At 39.5% G+C, this 18,856-nt stretch overlaps 1 pseudogene; it reads right to left on the bottom strand.

Moving 5' to 3' along the window:
• LOC114696977 overlaps nucleotides 1-18,575 on the bottom strand; it is a 38,465-nt pseudogene extending 19,890 nt beyond the window's left edge.
• Between the last annotated feature and the right edge of the window lie 281 nt (nucleotides 18,576-18,856).

Here is an 18,856-nt window from a genome sequence, read left to right as displayed (position 1 = left end):
AACCACAAGCACAGACAACGCTATTCAATGTTAATCACGCATATCTCTGTTTCTGACTTGCACCTTACTTCCCACCTCCCAAGAGGTTCAGGTCTGTGCCAGTATATGAATTCGGAGGCTAAAACATACTTTCCTTTACTACTTATATCATATTCCCTACTGTCTATGTGGCTTAGACATGAACCAAATGCGAAGCTGAACTTGGGAGCTAAATCCAAGTTGCACACAGTAGATCAAGGACATGAACTCAGGACTACTTGATTTGAGGACCTGAACTCTTATCTGTGCTACTGTTATTATTTCATGGATGCAGAATGTTATTTGTGACTGAATTTCTCCAGTGGGAATTATTTTGTCTTTCTACCTACACATTCCAAACTTGAGCTGGAAGTGAGAGCATAGGAAAAACCGCAGGAGAAGGTAATAAAAAAATAGATTAAAGTGCTTGCCCCTATAAAGCAAGTTGACAGTCTCTCTACTGTGGAAACTTAGAATTGGGTTCTTCACAAAGCACTCCCTGATTCAGTAGGTGGAGAACTCCCAGCATTTACAAACAGAGGCACTAGACACTGAAAAGCCAGGCGGCACAGTACTCAGTACGAAGTCCTCCATAGCTTGTGTGCCACTTTTATTTTTAGTCTCTTTTCTGCATAATAGTGGTAGCTCAGGCTGCCTGCAATCCCTTCTTGGAATACATTCTGCCCTATTTTTCTCCCCGAAGACTGTGGTTTCAAATTCATCTAATTACTTCCCTGTGCAGCATTAAATCAAGATGGCTTCAAAATGGAGATGACCCAGTGAGTTTAATTATTTTCTAATGTGTCTCACTGTGGCAAAGGTGTGTTTACCACATAAATAACCATTCTAGAGGACAGCAAGTGCTTTTTGCATGTTGTTAGCTGGTTTTGTTTTAGAAACACAGAGTATGTGATTTATATGTTTTCAACCTTATGTTGCCATTTTTTTTCTAAGCAACTGTAGCAAAGTCATTCATACTAACTCACTTGAGACTTTTTTCCTGAATTTTAAAAAAGCAAGTCAGACTTTGGGGGGGGGCAGAAATCATTCAGTAACAACCTTTATCAAGCTATCTCACCCCAGTGACTCTTGTTTTCTTCTAAAAAAATCATTTGTTGAAAATATTGGTGCTGTTTACTATGAGTTTAAGCTAGAATGTGTTCAAATGAGCACAAGATAAAGGATATGAAAGGAAAGCCTGTCATCACTTGATTCATGGCTCTTTGAAACATCAAACGTTTACAGCTCTTTGAATCTTTATGCCCAATTTCTCTTCCTTTTAGTTTCCTGCTAAAGCATAATATAGCATAGCTTCACAGAGAAAAGTTGAAATTCTCTCTAAAACAAAACGGTCATCTCTTCATTTGCAGGTATTACTATCGCCCCACATGCAGAAATGAATCCACAGATGGAAGCCATAAAGGCTTGGTTTGGATGGCTTTTCTTATTCATGTTTTTCTCTTTATAGAAGACAGACTTTCTGGAAGTATTTTCGTATACCTGCTTTACAAGGCAGTATGCCTAGCTGCTCCAAGTCTGCTTTGAGTCCTGAATGAGCATAGGGCTTTGAATGGATCCCCTTTTCACCAGCCAGCCCACTCAGCCCTCCATGAGGGAGCACAGTAAAGCACAGGGATGGAATAGCAGTCTCCTGAAAATGAGCCTCACTATTCAAGAGGAATTTGTTCATTACACACACACACACACACACACACACACACCTATGTATGTATGTATGTATGTATGTACGCATGTATATATGCATGTATGTGTATATGTAAATATTTTCCCTATACAAATCTTTTATCCCAGAGAAAAATTGTAATCTCCTCATACCAAAATAGAGCACATCAAGACAGTTATGTCTAATTGAATCCATCAGAAGCAATAGGATGCCGCGGAGATCAAAGAGCCGAGTGAAGTTAGGAAAAGAAAAGGCAGTTGGAGTGTGTCACATTTGTGCTGTGCTGCACTCTCTGTCCCACACATTATGGGGCCTGCCTATTTCTGCCACTTCATGGCTCTTTCACTGTTAGGATGCTCCAGGTCCATCAAAGGGAACAATGAATATTATGAGGGTGCTGGGAGAAAGAGTGCCAATGTAGATTAAGAAATCTCCCAAGACTGATTATAGCCACCGAACAGCAATGTCCTACTAAATGAAAGCCCATGCTCTAGGCAAAGATTTGTTCATCTCTAACCTGTTCTTTCTGAGCCTCATCTTCTTCATCCTTAAAATAAGAAGGTTAAATAAAAGATGGTCTCTGTGGTGGCGGTCAGCTTTAGCAGTATTATTCCTTTTGTCTCCTTTGCTTGGTTTGAAGCAAAGCATTGAGCCCAGGGGACTGTCTGGTTAGTGCCTCTACCAAAAGACATCTGGGCTACATGAAGCAGTGGGGCTCTGCACATATGACCCGAACAGATGCATGTCCAGATCCATCTTTTCTTCCTGGGCAATGAACTGCTATGCTGGCCAAAACTCTATGCAAATATTTCAACCTCTGGGGCCATGGACTGTAAGCCATGTTAGGTCACTCTTCCAATCTGCTTTGTGATCTCCTCTCCTTTTTATTCTTAGCATTCCATGTCCTAGGTAAGGTAATAGTAGTAGTCATTTTTCTTTTTCACATACCTTCAATTCAACAGACATTCACAATTCCTGGTCATGGTAAGTTGAAGATCTGTATCTACCTACCTAACTTCTATCTATCTATCTATCTATCTATCTATCTATCTATCTATCTATCTATCTATCTATCTATCTATCTAGAGATCCCCTAATCTCTAGGCAGTATGTTCCAATCCAAAATTCCTATTGAATGTTTGAAACCCTATAGCTGAAGGTTTTCCTGTGTCTCACCTGGCCCTTGGTCAGGACAAATCTCTCTCATCCACTGGTCCAGCAGCTGCTCAGACCCAAATAAACATACACAGGCTAATATTATTTTTAAACTATGGCTATGGCAGGCTTCTTGTTATCTAGTTTATGTAGCTGGAGAATTTCTCTCCAGCTCCCGCCACCAAGTCCCACCAGTCCCAGAGCCCATTTATAAAACAAACACACAGACTCTGACATTATTTAAACTGCTTGGCCATTAGCTCAGGCGTATCATTGTCTAGCTCTCACTCTTATATTCAGCCCATTTCTAGGAATCTTTACTTTGCCACGTGGCTCGTGGCTTACCGGTACTTTACATCTTCCTTGTCCTGGCAGCGGCTCCAGGTGGTCTCGAACTCGTGATCCTCCTGCCTCTGCCTTAAGAGAAGCTACACCCAAATTCCCAAATATACCAAGCTGGCTTTAGAGATGGAATTGGCTCACTCCCCCTCTAAACCCAGACATATTGCTTAAAAAAAATGGTTAAGAGATTCTTGTGCTCCAAATCAAAAGAACCCGCTGGTGTGGGACAGAGAAAAACCAATATTTTTATTTAAAACAGGTTGATTATAAATACAATCTCTTTCTAAAGAAAAAAAGGGGATAGTTTAGATATGCTAGGATGAAAGGGTAGATTAATGAACCTACTTTTAAAGAGTAACAACTTGTTTAAAATGTATTACATTGCTATAGATTTTAGTTTATTGATACAAATTTAAACTTAACTTTGTTATACTATGTATATATTTCTATTCTTATATGAGGTATTATGTTTATGTAACTCATTTAAAATTGTAATGGATAATTAAAAAATAGATTAATAATTAGTCATCTATAATAATCATATTTGTAGCCATATTAGTTAAGTCTTCTAGGTATACATAGATATATTTCAGATAGATAGGTAGTCTTCAAACACTTCAAAGACCTACAGAATATGGGCATTGAAGAAACTGCATATGGAGTTAACTTTCATTGTGGCAAAAGTTAGCCACTGGACAACAAAGTATCCTCGAATCAACAGGACAAAATGGACAGACAGGACATGAAACAAAGGACTACTGATTCTTGCCAAAACAAATGTGGTTATGGCTTTATCAAAAGTCATCTTCTGAGGCCAGGACACCATCCCTGAAGTGGCCTTCGCAATTCGGAAAAGGTACAGTGCCCTTTTCTTCGAAGGCAGCTGAACAGGCAGTGGGCCGATGACTTCTGATGTGCAGTGGAACAGCAGCTGAAACAGTTATGCTTGAAGAGTAACTAAGCTCACACCTCTCAATAGTAGACTGGCATTTAATAGAGGATATGGAGAAGAACAGGATGCTGACATGAAGCCACATACATACACAGCCAAGAAGAATGGACAGCTGAATTAAAAAAAACAATCAACGATTTCCAGAATTTAAAATCCTGAATCATGACGTGACACTAGTGGAATTCAGGTGTTTCTGGTACGTGGACTGCTCTCACCCAATGTGAGGTTGAACTGTTAACCTTGTGTACATCCTCCTTCACAAATGAGTCTGTCAGATACGCTAAGCCTATAGGCTGAAGATGATGCCCCAACACTGCGGAGAAACCTCAGATGACTGTCCAGGCAGCTGGCTGTTTCTGTCAACTCACAAATTTTTTGGAAGTTGCTTGCATGTACTTCCTGTTTTTATTTTTGTTAGCTAATATTATTTCCTTCTTGGGTCTCTGAGGGAGTTGAAGATTAGTTAGTTATAGTTGAAGATTAATTAGGATAGAAAGTGAATTAGATACATTTTGGACTTACCAAAATAGGATAGATAATGGAACTATTTTCTCTGAATTTGTCAAGTACGAATGGACTAGACATTGTTTAGGTATTTATTACTTGTATATATTGTATATAGTTATTGTACTTTTATATATAGTTTTTCTTATGTTAGTTATAAGCTTTTTCCTTTTTTCTTTTTATTAAAATAGAAAAGGGGAAATATGGTGGTATTTTATTTGTACTGAAATGTGATTTTAATTGTATGTCAATAAATAAAGTTGCCCGGGGGTCAGAGCTATTAGAGCCATAGCAAGAGTGTGGCGGTGGTGGTGCATGCCTTTAATCCCAGCACTTGGTAGACAGAGTTAGGTAGATCTCTGTGTGTTTAAGAATACAGCCAGCATTGGAAACACAGGCCTTTAATCTTAATACCATAGAAGACCTGGAGGGCTGTACATACAGGCAGTGACAAGGCAGTCATTGGTTGGGTTTACAACCAATGAAAAGGCAGAACAGAAAGTCCATATAAAGACAAACAGACAGGAAGGAGGTCTCTTTCGGAGAGGTCTCTTGGCTAAAGCGGTTAGTTGCAGCAGGTGGGTAAGGCTCTTAGCTCTGATCTCTTGGCTTTCTTCTTTGCATTGGTTCTGTGTTTCTTATTTAATAAGACGGTTGGTTACATCTACAAGTTTATCTTAAATTAACCCATTTCTATTAATCTATACTTTGCCATGTGCTTCATGGCTTACCAGTACCTTCACATCTGGAGACGGCTAGCAGCGTCTCCCCTGCTCTGTCTTCTTCCTTCCTCTCTCTCTCTTTAGAATTTCCTGCCTAACCTTATTCTGCTTCACCATTGGCCAAACAGCTTTATTTATCAACCAATCAAAACAACACATTTTCACAGCATACAGAATGACATCACCCATCAAAACCCTGCACAGAATCAAACTCTGTCTATATTATGGTTTATTCTCTACATATGTACTCATGACAAAATTTAATCTGTAAATTAGGTATAGAAAGAGATTAATAAATAATAAGGTAAAACATTCCTATTTACTATATAATGAGAAATAAAGAAAAGTAATACAAGTATGCTTTAATAAACATTATTTTTAAATTAAGAATTTTTATTTTTGGTATTTTCCATTTAATATGATCCAACATTGGCAAGTAAATTACTTCTAAGACAATTAAACAACATATTATGCAGTAGAGACTTTATATACCACAGATCATCAATAGGGAAAGGAGGGTGATTATAACAATTTCAGGAAAGACCTCATAGAGGAAGTGTGGTTATAATTAACTCTTGGTGATAAGTAGGATTAGAATACTTGGAAAAGTGGTTATGGACTTCTAAGATGGATTTGTAACCTAGTAAATGTACTGTGTTACCTAAGGTTCTTTTGGCTTCAAGCAATCAAAATCTCCCAGAGTTTGGCAACTCAAACATAATCCCTAGTCTGATGAGAACAATATCACCTTGGAAAATGTTTTAAATGAAGCATCTTTGACGCTTCCTCAGATGTCTTGAACCAGAAGCTGCATTTTAACACAATCATAGCCTTGAATGTTCAAGGTAACAAATTTTTTTGTTATAAAAATTGATCTTTACAAAGTTAATCTGATAATGGGTAACTCAGTGTGATGACAGTCCTCCAAGATTATCTACTTGCAGTTAAATAGCAGATTCTGCTAGTAAGACTGGCCTTGAGACATTCTGGTAGGCTGAGGACCAGGTATATTTGAGGATGGGAAACCATTTTATACTCTGAAAATCAGAATTAAGCTCACAATCCCATTCTCAGAGTTTCACAGGGGTATGTACAAATCATTTTAATTGTCTCTAGAAAGAAAGCATCATGATAGGGGAATCAGTAATAATGTATGCAGTGGATACAAAGCAACTTCATTAAGTTAGCTGAACAATAAGCAACACTCCTTCATTGAAAGCCACATTCTCTGGTGAAGCCCTAACCTATTTTTGCTTATCCCAGTGCATTTTTAATCTAATGGAGTTAGAAAAAAAAATTAATTCGCATGTGCTAAAATCATTACATTTTTATATTCAACAGTGCCTGATATATAGAATCTATAAAACTTGTGTTATTACAAACTGAAAGGTTGTGATGTTGCATAATAAAGCTAAGCTAATGTTCTCAGAGACGATTCACAATCCTAGGGTATAAAAAGAAAATTTCTCAGGGAAATAAATTGCCCTAGAAGGGAAGGTTGAACATGTTGTCTTTCTGTTCTCACCGAAGAGCCAATCCCAACATTTCCCTCAAGGCACCAGGATCTGAAATACCCATCAAGATAGAATCTAGTGGGGGTTTGTCTTCATTCATTTCTTCAGCAAAAAGACCAGAAAGAAGCTTATTCCCCCAGTCAATATTAGGTAGAGAGACAGCCGCAGCAGGGTTAGAGGCCATTAAGAAAGGACCTCTCTTTTTAAGTCAGAAGTTGGACCTTACCTGCTGTTTCCTTAGTAACACACACACAAAGGAAAACATCACAACTAACTTTCCTTAAGATTTAAAATATATTATGAAAGGGAAAGGGTAGAGGTACCAGGGCTTTGTTGAGGCATGAGGAAGGAAGCTATTTCCTCTTAGTTAAAAGCCTAAAATCTGAATTCTATTTCTGACAGTGGGCTGAAGGCATGTCTTTCAGAATTGCCCCCAAATTACATACTATTGTCCCCTCCTTAAAAAGATAATTCAACTAGGCTGTCAATCACCTGGACAGGAGACCACCCCTCAGAGTACACTGAAGGAAATGGTAAGAAGATGGGTGTAAGCAGGGTTGCTGTGAAACCACTGAACTAGACTGCTCCATGGATAGAAAGAAAGGTTTATTGGGGATCACACTGCCAAAGGTATCTCTCAGGAGTGGGGTGGCGGCAGAAAGAAGAGTAAAATGTGGAAAAGCAAGTGAACTTTATATGCCAATCAACAGGATGGGAGTCTTTGAACAGATACAGACTGTTTACATTGACCAGGAACTAGACTCCTTGCCTAAGGTAGTTGACCTTTGAGCACAGATTAAGGGAGGTTCCTGGTAAACCTGTTTACCCAATAACAATCCTTCCTTTACCCTTCTGAACTCCTTCTATTCAAGTCATTGTCACTAGCACTGCCAAGGAGCGGGAGGGTGCTTTGTACATATTAAAGGGCAGAATGATTTTTCTCCTTAAAGAGATAATGTACATATATATCCCAGAGGCTTCCCCCTCAATGAAGGTACTATCAAGCCTCACTGCTTTTCTGAGCTATAACTCAAAAAAAAAAATGTAACTTTCATTTTCCCCCTTTTAATCTTGAGACCCCCTCCCCCTACCTCCTCTCTTGGACCCTGACTTGATTTCTTCCTCTTCTCAGTCTCCCACATTCCAACAGCTGACAGATTTACAGCTTGCCTGCCCTGTTGTTTTCCTCCCATATGCTAATAAAATGGTCTGGAAGCTTCCTTATGAGCTGAGTTCCTTTTGAAAGTCTTTTATCTACAAGACAAAGACTCCACAAAAGAGAGACCTAGATTCCTCCCATTCCACAGTAACCCCAAACAAAGTCAGAGTTCAAAGTGACTTTAGGCCTCAAATTATATATACTACATAGAGCAAAGAGATTTTTGCTTTTCAACGTAATGATAATACAGATTTTAACTATGCTAGCATTACTTTTGATATATATATATATGTATATATAAATTTAATACAGCAGTTTTACAAGAATGAGTACTTTATATTAGTTGTATCTGTTGCCGTAACAAAATGTCACAAGTACTTTGTATTAGTTACTCAGGCTGCCACCACAAAATGTCACAAGCTGGTTGGCTTAAACAACAGAAATTGAATTTCTCACAGTTCTGGAGAGAGGCAGAAATTTGAAGGTGCCAGAGGAATGGCTTTCCACTGAGGTCTTTTTTCCTAGGCTTGCAGAATACTGCCATTTCCCTAGCTGTTCATATGGCTTTTCATCTGTGCACTCCTGCACCAGTGTATTTTCCAATTCTCCAGTTTGATTGGATTAGGACTCCATGCTGATGGCATCACTTGAACTGAATGGTCTCTTTAAAGGACCATATCTTCCAACAAGTTTACATTCTGAGTTATGAGGAAGAGGAACTTCAACATATGAATTCAACATGAGTGTTGGGTGGGCAAAGTCAGTCTATACAGCCTATTATTATTTGCTTAATGAAGAAAGTAAAGGCATAAAGGGATTAAAATACTTGTCCCAGGGAAGTTAAGATGGAGCTAAGATTTGAAGGCCACCAACTTAGTTTCTGAGCTGGCACACTATTTCTCAGTATACTACAGTACATTTATGCCAGGTCCTAGCAGATTCCCTGTCGTCTTGAATGTCCTTTAGTAGATTGATTTCTCTGAACAGTTTTTCATGCTATATTGGATAAAGACAAAGCTATAATTGTTGTTATTGAATTAATCTTGTTATTGTCTTGACTATAGAAAATAAACAGAAAAGGATACCAATTACTTACTTAAGAATTTAAACTAGGCAAACATTCCTTGATATGTCTGAGGGACAGCCCTATCTTTCTTCTTGCACAGTATCTCCATCTAGGGTACAACAAATTCTGTGGAGAATAGAATTTGGGACCATTGGCTTCTTTCTCATGTCTCCAGGTTTGGTCTCCTGACATCACAGTGGCTTGCAGGTTTGGCATCAGTACCCCCTTGGTATTCCCAGTGACAGCCAGCCTTTTCAGAGCAAAAGATATAGACAGCCTAAATCCTTACAAAACCACTTTCAAGATTAACCTCATAGAGATCTGTGTGATTTCACAATAGGTCACTCCATGTCTGGGTTGGTCAGTTACTTGAGATATTGTTAACAATTTTGGTTGCATCCACCTTTCTAAAGAGCTATTTAAACAGTCTTTCCTTTCTTTCTCAAAACAGAAGCAAGAGGTTAGAGAACTCATGATAAAATCTGCACGAGCATTAACTTAACGATCATTGATAAAGTGTTTGAAAATATTAGTCATAATCTTCCAGGTTACATACTTGCAAGTTTGTGTACCATTGTGTACCATAATAACATGATTATGAAATACTTGGAAATAACAAGGTTCTCTTCAATTTCTAAATGTCATTCTATTATGCCCAGATTGCAGGGACCCTCCCACCCCCAAATACCACCCTGAAGAGCAAAAGCAAGGAGCCTTTACTTCAAGCTCAAGCTTGGACTCTCCCTCTGTCTGACACAGCAGTGAGAGCAGAGAGCCCCAAGCCTGGGCAGGGTCGGGGTTTTAATCATAGAAGAAGTTGGGAGTGAAGAGATTTCCAGAGTTCAGGACCCTGATTGGCTGACATTTGTCTAGGAGTGTCTTGGCAAAAGGGAAATAGGCATGTGCTGGGCTCAGGCATCTAGTGATCTTTTCTAATCTTATCTAATAGATGGAATATTTGGAATGTCAGGTACTTCACCTTAGATGCTGGCCCTCCCTGGGTGGTGTTAGCTTATGACTTTTCCTGGATCTAGGTGCTGTCGGCCAGTAAACCAAAACTCAGGCCTACTTTTTAGCTGGTTTTTATGGAGCTTGTCATGGCAGCAGTGTAACCAAGCTATTGCTTGGGTCCCGTAATTCCTAAAAAGATTTTAAAATGCCCCAAATTCCAAACTCTGACATTTTTGGATGGAGATATTTACAAAGTAAGAAAATGCTATTTTTAGCAATCTAGCTTGTTGAGTAATCTCATTGTTCTGGTGGAAACTCCACTTCAATCCCCTCCCCCATTTCTCTCTCCTCAAATCCTGCCTCATCTCAGAAAGCCTGCCAAACATGGCTCCTCCCCCAGAGATGCTCAAAACTACTCCCACAGGGTATTTAAACTGCCCCCTAGAAAACAGACACATGGTTTTTTTTTTGGTCTCTCTTCCCCATCTCCTCTCTGGGGGGGGGGGGGCAGAAAATCATCCAGCACTTTACCCATTAAACCTGGGCTTTTTATAATTCCGTTTGATTTGGTCTGATTTGGATTGCTATATCGGCAGAGAGGCTTATTGGGGTGCCGAAACTTTTCATTGTTGTCTGACTTTTTCTGCGTTATTCTTTTCTCTTTGCTTTTGGCAAAAAAAAAAAAAAAATCCATTGCTGATCTATTAATGAATTTTCAAAATAGTAGAGATAACTGATAACTTAGCATTACTCTCTCTATGAAGCCAGGTTTTAAAGTTCATTGTAAATGATGGAAGAACCATCCAACAAAATGCAGAGATGTAGGTGTTAAGTCTGGACAAATGATGATGTACCTATTTAACATATCAAAGTGGACCTGGCAACCAGGTTCTCCTAGCATCCCTCAGTTCCTACCCATTACAGGATATGGCTTGCATACTCTGACCTCTACCCTGAACTCTTTAGTCCAGGGGCTGCACTGCCCTCCCCTGCACCCCCAGGTTCTTCCTTATATCAGCCAACCAGTTTGGTTACCTGTCTGTCTTGGGCCTCGTGGCTGCAGCACCTGGTCCCATCCAAATGGCTCAGGGTCATGACTGCTCTGGACTCTAACAGATTTCTCTGCCTCTGGCTATGAATTCCCTTTTATCTACAATAAACTTTCAACTCCACCATACCTAGGAGCAGTCATGTCCTTTCTTTTCATTTCCTTTCCGTTTTAATTTTTTTTTTCATTCAGTAGATGTTATGATATATTATGAGGGAACCTCCGAGAGTATCCACATGTGCAGGGAAACATGCTGGGCAGATGCAACAGGGGCAAGTCATTCACACCCAGGTGCTACATCTGCTCAGAAATGGTTTATTATAATAGGAGATAAAGAGGCAGAAGAAACAGAAAGAAGAGAGAGAAAGAGAGGTGTGTGCACCTCGTGGTGGGAAGGAAGAGAGTGGGAGAGAGAGAAAGAGGAAGGGGACGAGTTTTTCCTTAAAATGAAGCATTTACATCAGCACTGGCCATAGGGCAGTGCCAAGGGGTGGGATTTCAAGGGGTAGGTCAGAATATTTACAGTAGAGACAGTCTTTCTTGTTTGTTGTTGATTCTTCAGAGCCTAGAACCATGTTTGGTCTATTGATAGTAGGTATATTTTAAATAAAAAAGATTCTTTTCAGTTTTAGCAAGTGTCTAATAAGTGATTTCAAATGGGTAAATAACTAGGGACTCCTATTACTACCAGAAACTTCATCAAAGTTTGATAAAAACAATACAGGTGGCAATATATAAATTTCAATAGTTGTTGGGAGGAGGGTGATGGAGAAGATGAAGCGAGAAAACCCATGCCAGCATGTTCACCAATGGAGGCTAGCAAGTAGCCTTGTGACAGGGCTTGGGAGGAGCTTCTGAGAAAACCAAGAACATTAGGGAAAGCATTCCCGTCTCTGGTCATTATCCAAAGGAAAAAGTGATAGAAGAGGATGAAAAAGAAAGGTGATAGTTTTCTGATATAGGACTCAGAAAAACAAGCTGACCACATTGACAAAGGCTCAGCAAGCTGCTGTTCCAAAGGTCAAGCTTCCTTCCGGCAAGTTAAAGTGCATTATCTCATTAAGGGGATAACTGTTTCTTAAGTCTCCTTAGCATGGCTTTAGGTGAATCAACCTTCCCCAGCATTGCTCTCTTGAACAAATGATTGACAGGCCCAGCTGGATTAACTCTTGAGGAAAGATACTATGGTATGAAATGTTCTAATCTTTGCAGCAAATCAGAATGTCATGTCTCCACCCAAGGCCAGAGGTACATTCCATTCTTTTGGCCAGCTTTCCTTTAATGGCCCTGATATCCTTAATAACCCCCAAGACTAGAAATACCTCCCTTCAAGAGTTCCCCAAATCAGTCAGAAAACAAGCTGAAACTGGGGACTAGATACAATTTGATTTCCATAATGAAAATCCAATTCCAAAGATCCAATTCCAAAGCAGTTCACCAGGAGGAATTCGTTTCTGGCCTGGAGTTTTCATCACACCCTTAGGTATAGCCTCCAGACAGGTGTGTGTATTTAGGAGAGAAATAAGAAAGGAGAGCTCACCTACTTCTGTCTTTCCTGGTCTAAGAACCAAGGACATTTCCTGCCTTTGGCCAAGGACAAGAACAAACCCTGTTCACTTTTGGGGTGCCCACTAATTTCTATCTCCTGCCCTCCTCTCTGTGGCCAGAAGAGACCTTAAGAAATGTCATATGATCAATTTATATTTTTGAAGCCATATTAAGTCCTCAACCAAATACACATTTATCCTGTTGCCGAAGGCTATCAAAGAAGAAAATTTTATAACCTCTGCAGTAAAGAATTCTGAACACTAATGGCTCCCATTGATCAGAAATCTCCCTTTGAGAGAGAGCTTCTAGCCCTCATTTATTCTATTCCCAAACTGATGGTTTCTTTGAAGGCCAGCGTTCACCTGCCCTCTGTCATCTTTGTCAGGAATCTGAACAGGTTTTACCGTTTTGACTTTCTAGTCCTCTCCTTCTTCCTCTTTTGGGACCTCCAAGTTTTTCTTGTATTAAAATCACTCTGAAAGTTTTGTCGGTCAAATATTAAAATAATTACAAAAATGTTAATGATACTTAAGTGAAAATCTATTTCAAATGCAAACACACACACAAATGATACAGATACGCCTTTTTCTCTTTTAGAAGTACTTTGAATAGAAAGCTAGGTTTGGCACGAAGGGGTAAGTAAAGAGGAGATTCATGGCTCTTCTTTTCAAGTCTGTCTTTAGTTTCCCACATGAATTTTTTCCAGTCCCGATTGCAGTTTATGCCTGACAATTCTCCAGGAAACTGCTATTTCAAATGTGTTGTCGTGCCTGTTAGCTGAACTGCAAATTGTCACCTCTCTCTTGAGAGTAATCCTACCTAGTAAGGCTGAGGAAAAATCAAGAAAATCATTTCTAATTACTACAGAACTCAAAGTGACCAGAAACATCTTGAATCCAACCTTCTTTCTCACTGGACTGGAAGAGCCTTGACGTTTCTGTCTGCTTTCTTTCTTTTTTCTTTTTTCTTTTTGTTTGTTTTTCGAGACAGGGTTTCTCTGTGTAGCTTTGCGCCTTTCCTGGGACTCACTTGGTAGCCCAGGCTGGCCTCGAACTCACAGAGATCTGCCTGGCTCTGCCTCCTGAGTGCTGGGATTAAAGGCGTGTGCCACCACCGCCCGGCTTCTGTCTGCTTTCTTGATTAGCAATGATAGCTGATTTTTATATAAATATGCTGGAGAATTTCATACCTTAATGATAACGATTATGGGGTTTTGTTTATTTATGCAACTTGAATATTTAAAAAAATTGTATTTTTTTTTTTGGTTTTGTGTTGCTAGTTCCTAAGCTTTAACCCTTTCCTATTGGAAATACTTCTTAAAGCACAATTTGCTAACTAAATGGGCTTCTAGGTAACTATTTCCTCCAAATTGAAGCATTTTCTCCTAGAGGAGGAAGGGAGGCTCATAAATCTCAGGAAACTTACAAGGAGCATCAGGAAGCTCCTGAAAGCAGATATACAAGTATTCCCCTTGAGGTTAGAAAAACAGCAAATGATGGCTGGAGAGGGGAGACTGACCAACCAAGAGCTCCATTTGTACTGTCCAGGGAGTACCATGGATGTAGTTTTCATGAATTGTTACTGATATTGAGGTAGGATATGGGGGTTGTAGTTGCCTTTGGTTTGTCCATGCTACTGTAAGTAACCCTTTACCCATGCTCTTATAAGTGACCCAATATACTCACTGTTTCTTTAAGCTAGACTTGGATGGAGTCATTTCTTGGGCCTATCATCAGTACCCTATCTGGGCTGAATAGGTGCTTATTCACATCTTTGGGAAATGTCACAGGACTGAAATGGCAGAGTAGAAACACGACCTGTAGGTATTGGTGAGTTTCTTCCCAATTAGTTCCTCAGTAAACATTAATTCTTGTGTTTCACTTCCTGCAAAAAATACCATTAACTGAAAAGGAAAATAGATAAAGCCACATGAAGTGGTAAGAGCATTAAGAAATTGATTTTCTGTTCCTTTACAAATTTTTGTCAAAATTATGTGTATACAAGATTAGAGTCAAGTAATAATAACAATGATAATTGGCAGTCAGTCAGATTTTTCTTTGGGCTGCCAGCTCATAAATAGTGACTCAGAGACTTATTGACTGTGAAAGCTTGACCTTAGATTAGGCTTATAACTTAAATTAACCGATTTCTTTCTTTTTTCTTTTTTTTCTTTTCTTTTTTTTTTTTTTTTTTTTTTTTTTTTTTTTGGTTTTTTGAGACAGGTAGACCAGGCTGGCCTCAAACTCACAGAGAGCTGCCTGTCTCTTCCTCCCAAGTGCTGGGATTCAAGGCATTTGCCACCACCACGGGGCCAAATTAACCCATTTCTATTAATCTACATTCTGTCGTGTACTGCCATCCTGCTTGCTCCATGTCTCCTTACATCTCTCTCACGTGCCTAGCTAGATACCTCCTCCTATTTTCTCTCCCCAGAAATCCTGCCTATACCTCCTGCATAGCTCCAGGCTGTTCAGCTTTTAAATACACCAATCACAGCAACATATCTTTGTTAGGGTCTGAGAGAAGCTCCCAAGAAAGACCAACAGTCATATATGCAATTTGGCAAGAGCGTTTATTTCCAACAGGTTGGGATGGCAAATAGCGACCCCGAAAGGAGGTCACAAACTCCTTTTAAGCGGAGTTAGGGGAATTCCAGGGAGGAGGGATTAATCTGGTGTTGATTGGTGGAGGAAAGATTAGTCTGGGAGCTGATTGGTGGGAGGCTGTAATGGTTAGGGGCCTATTGGAGTGTGTGTGTGGGGGGGGGTCTATTGGTTAGGGGCTTGTTGACAGGAGGGTAGGAAAAGCTACCTTTAGCTAGCAGAAGGCTGGGAGCATCTGCTGAGCCAGCAGAAGGGGCTTCAGGGTGACTGTTGAGCCAGCAGAAGGGGCTTCTGGGTGCTTGCTGAGACAGCAGAAGGCTGGGGGCATCCACTTATTGGTTGCACCTATGTTGTGGTTTTCCTGAGAATTGCTTGCTCAGCTCCAGCCCATTCTAGAGAACCAAAACTAAGGCCTAGTCTGTGTCATGGCTGCTAGGCGGGCCTGTCATGGCCCTGGTTTGCCCACTCTGTCCTCTCATTCTTCACATAGTGTATAAATATCCCACAACAATAATTCTATTGCATAGCTAGTGAGTCTATAATAATATGAAGGTAGTTGTCCCTTGATCTCTTTCATGGTCTCTTTCTTTTCCTAGAACAGTGATTCTCCACTTTCTTAATGCTGTGTTAACCAATCAACATCTTACTGCCCAAGTCACACACATATTTTCCCATCCTTCTGTATTAACATTGATTTTGGTTGCATTTGTCTTAGTTTTCTATGTAGTTACTCCTCTCTATGTAAAAATTCCCTTTGAATGCATCTACATCAAGTATTCTATCAATTTCAGGTCTGGGAGAAAAACACAAATAAAAGTACAGTGAGCCAAGACTACCTTTTGTGGTGATATTGTGTCCCCCAATATATTGTGCACTCTAATAAACTTATCTGGGGTCAGAGAACAGAACAGCCACTAGATAGACATAGAGGCCAGAAAATGGTGGCACATATGCCTTTAATCTTATCACTTGGGAGGCAAAGATCCATCCAGATATCTGTGAGTTCAAAGCCACAATAGAAACAGCCAGGCATGGTGACACACACCTTTAATTCCCGGAAGTGATGGTAGGAAGCAGAAAGGTATATAAGGCGTGAGGACCAGGAACTAGAGGCTTTTTAAGCTTTTAGGCTTTTAGAAGCAGTTCAGCTGAGATCCATTCGGGTGAGGACTCAGAAGCTTTTAGACTGAAGATTTGTGGAAACAGGATCAGCTGAGGAGTTGGCAGTGAGGTTGACTGTGGCCTGTTCTGTTTCTCCGATCTTTCAGAATTTACCCCAATAGCCGGCACTGAGTTTTTTTTTTTTATTAATAAGAATATTTAAGATTCATCTTACCACCGTTTGTTGTCATTCTGTAGCTGTCCTTTGTCTTTCTTTTGAGGTGGATCCCATATGACTTGTATGACAAATGACTTTCTCGGTCCACTCCTCGATTTTGGTGGAAAGTATGTCCTAATGATTTTCTGAAAAGAGATGCTTAGGAGAAGGGGAACAAATTTTTGAGATTGTTCAAGTCTGAAAGTACATTTATTTTCCCCTAAGAAGTGATTAGTTGTTTAGCGAGGTATAGCACTTTGGGTTGAAAATAATTTTCTTGGCATTTTGAGGTTTGCTGCACTGCCTATAAGCTTCTAATAGAGTGGTTCTCAACTTTCCTAATGCTGTGACCTTTTAAAACAGTTCCTCATGTTGTGGTTTCTCCCCAAACCATAAAATTATTTTCGTTGGTACTTCATAACTGTAATTTTGCTACTGTTATGAATCATAATGTGTATACATGCAGGCTATCTGACATTCAACCTCTGTGAATGGGTTATTCAACCCCCACCCACAGGTTGAGAACAGTAGCTCTACAGAAAATACATTCTTTCTTTTCTGTCAAGTTGTGGGAAAGCTGGTGTTTATTGTTAGGGAAAAAAAGATTTGTAAATATGTTAATTTAGTGGAAGGCATTGATTCTCATAAGTGAATCAAGAGGTCGGGAGTCTTTTAAAAATTTCAAAGTGTATCCAGGTTCATCCTCACCTGCCTGTAGTCACAACAGGAGTTAGAAGCTGGAGGTTAGCTTTGATGGGATGGGGTTAGGGGAATGGGTAGAGAATAGAGGCCTCTTAGCATAGAACAATCCCATCTGGATTCTTGAACTCTGCTATTTATCTTCTTTTCAACAAGTGCCTAAGGAGTCTTCAGAGATTTCAGTTCATGAGATTTGGACAAGCAGGAATGAATGTATTCTCTCTGTTGATACACCAAAACACGTTTTTGAAACTAAATATAACATACTACCCTATAATACCATCTGATAACAAAAACAAAGGGGTAATGTTTAAAAGTTGGTGGCTGAAAAATTGTGGCTCATTCAGGAAATTCGACAACAATTGATTTTTCCAAGGTACACTTGCCTTTGGTATAACTGTCAGGACTCAAAAGACAGAAAACTCCATTTTTAAGCTCTAGATAGCACCTGTCACCTGGCTCAACAATTCATTCTGAATGTTGTGTATATACTTTAAAATAAAGTAAGACCTCTGTGATACTTCTTGCAGGACTGCCCTTGGAGAACAGATAAATGCCCACATATGGAAAGCCATTGTTGTGGGATGAACTGTCTGTGGAATGACCATGAAGTTCAGATCAATCCCTGAATATGTCTTGCTAGTGACTTTGCTATGGCACATTGAAAGGTAACCTTTGTAACCAAAACCACTTCAGGTAATGGGGTGCTTTTACAGGAACTGCCTGAATGAGACACAGGGAAAATAGGTAGATACAAATGCAGAGCCATTTGATTCTCTCCCAAGTGGGCCAAATTCAGAGTTCTAAATGCACCAGTATGCATTACATTAAACACTCTGACTATTGGGCCTGGAGTAATCACTGAGTGATTATGAGCATTGGCTATTCTTCCAGAGGACTGGGGTTTGACTCCCAGCACCCAGACCCCTTACAACTATCTATAATTCCAGTTTCAGAGATCCAGCTTTCTCTTCTGGTCTCCATGAGAAACAGGGATGGACCTGGTGCACATACATAAATACAGGCAAAACACCCACACATGTAAAAGAAAATAAATCTTTTCTTTTTAAAGGGAATATGATTCTTTGGTTTGCCTTTGGCAATCTTTATGGCCACTTTGTCATTCCACAGATACTTGTAGTAAAAACACACTGCCTGAAGTTTGAGGCAAGAAGAAGAATATATGAGAGGGCACTGTGAATAACTTACCTCTCGGTAACTTCTAACTGCTCAAGAAATAAATGAGAATGGTTAATGGTGATGATGACAATGATGTTGTTAATAGGGACCATTTCATTTCATAATCCAACTAGAAGTTTAGGTTATATTATCATGATAGTATCATTACATCTTTTTCTATCAAATTCTTTTGCTTAATGCAGAATGTTCTGTTTTATTCATAAAATGCAATACTTCAAAATTCCATTTTGGCAACATCATACTGACAATACTCTCAGCTAAATATTACAAAGTGATATACTAAGGAAATCAGTCTCCCCTGCCCCCACCAAAATCAAGAGAACTATAGTTTTAATCAAAGTAGATAAATGCTCTTTCAGAGATATGAAAGTAT

The sequence above is a fragment of the Peromyscus leucopus genome, chromosome X, assembly GCF_004664715.2.
Source record: "Peromyscus leucopus breed LL Stock chromosome X, UCI_PerLeu_2.1, whole genome shotgun sequence".
Classification (NCBI taxonomy): Eukaryota; Metazoa; Chordata; class Mammalia; order Rodentia; family Cricetidae; genus Peromyscus; species Peromyscus leucopus.
This window is presented reverse-complemented; position numbering and strand designations above follow the sequence as displayed.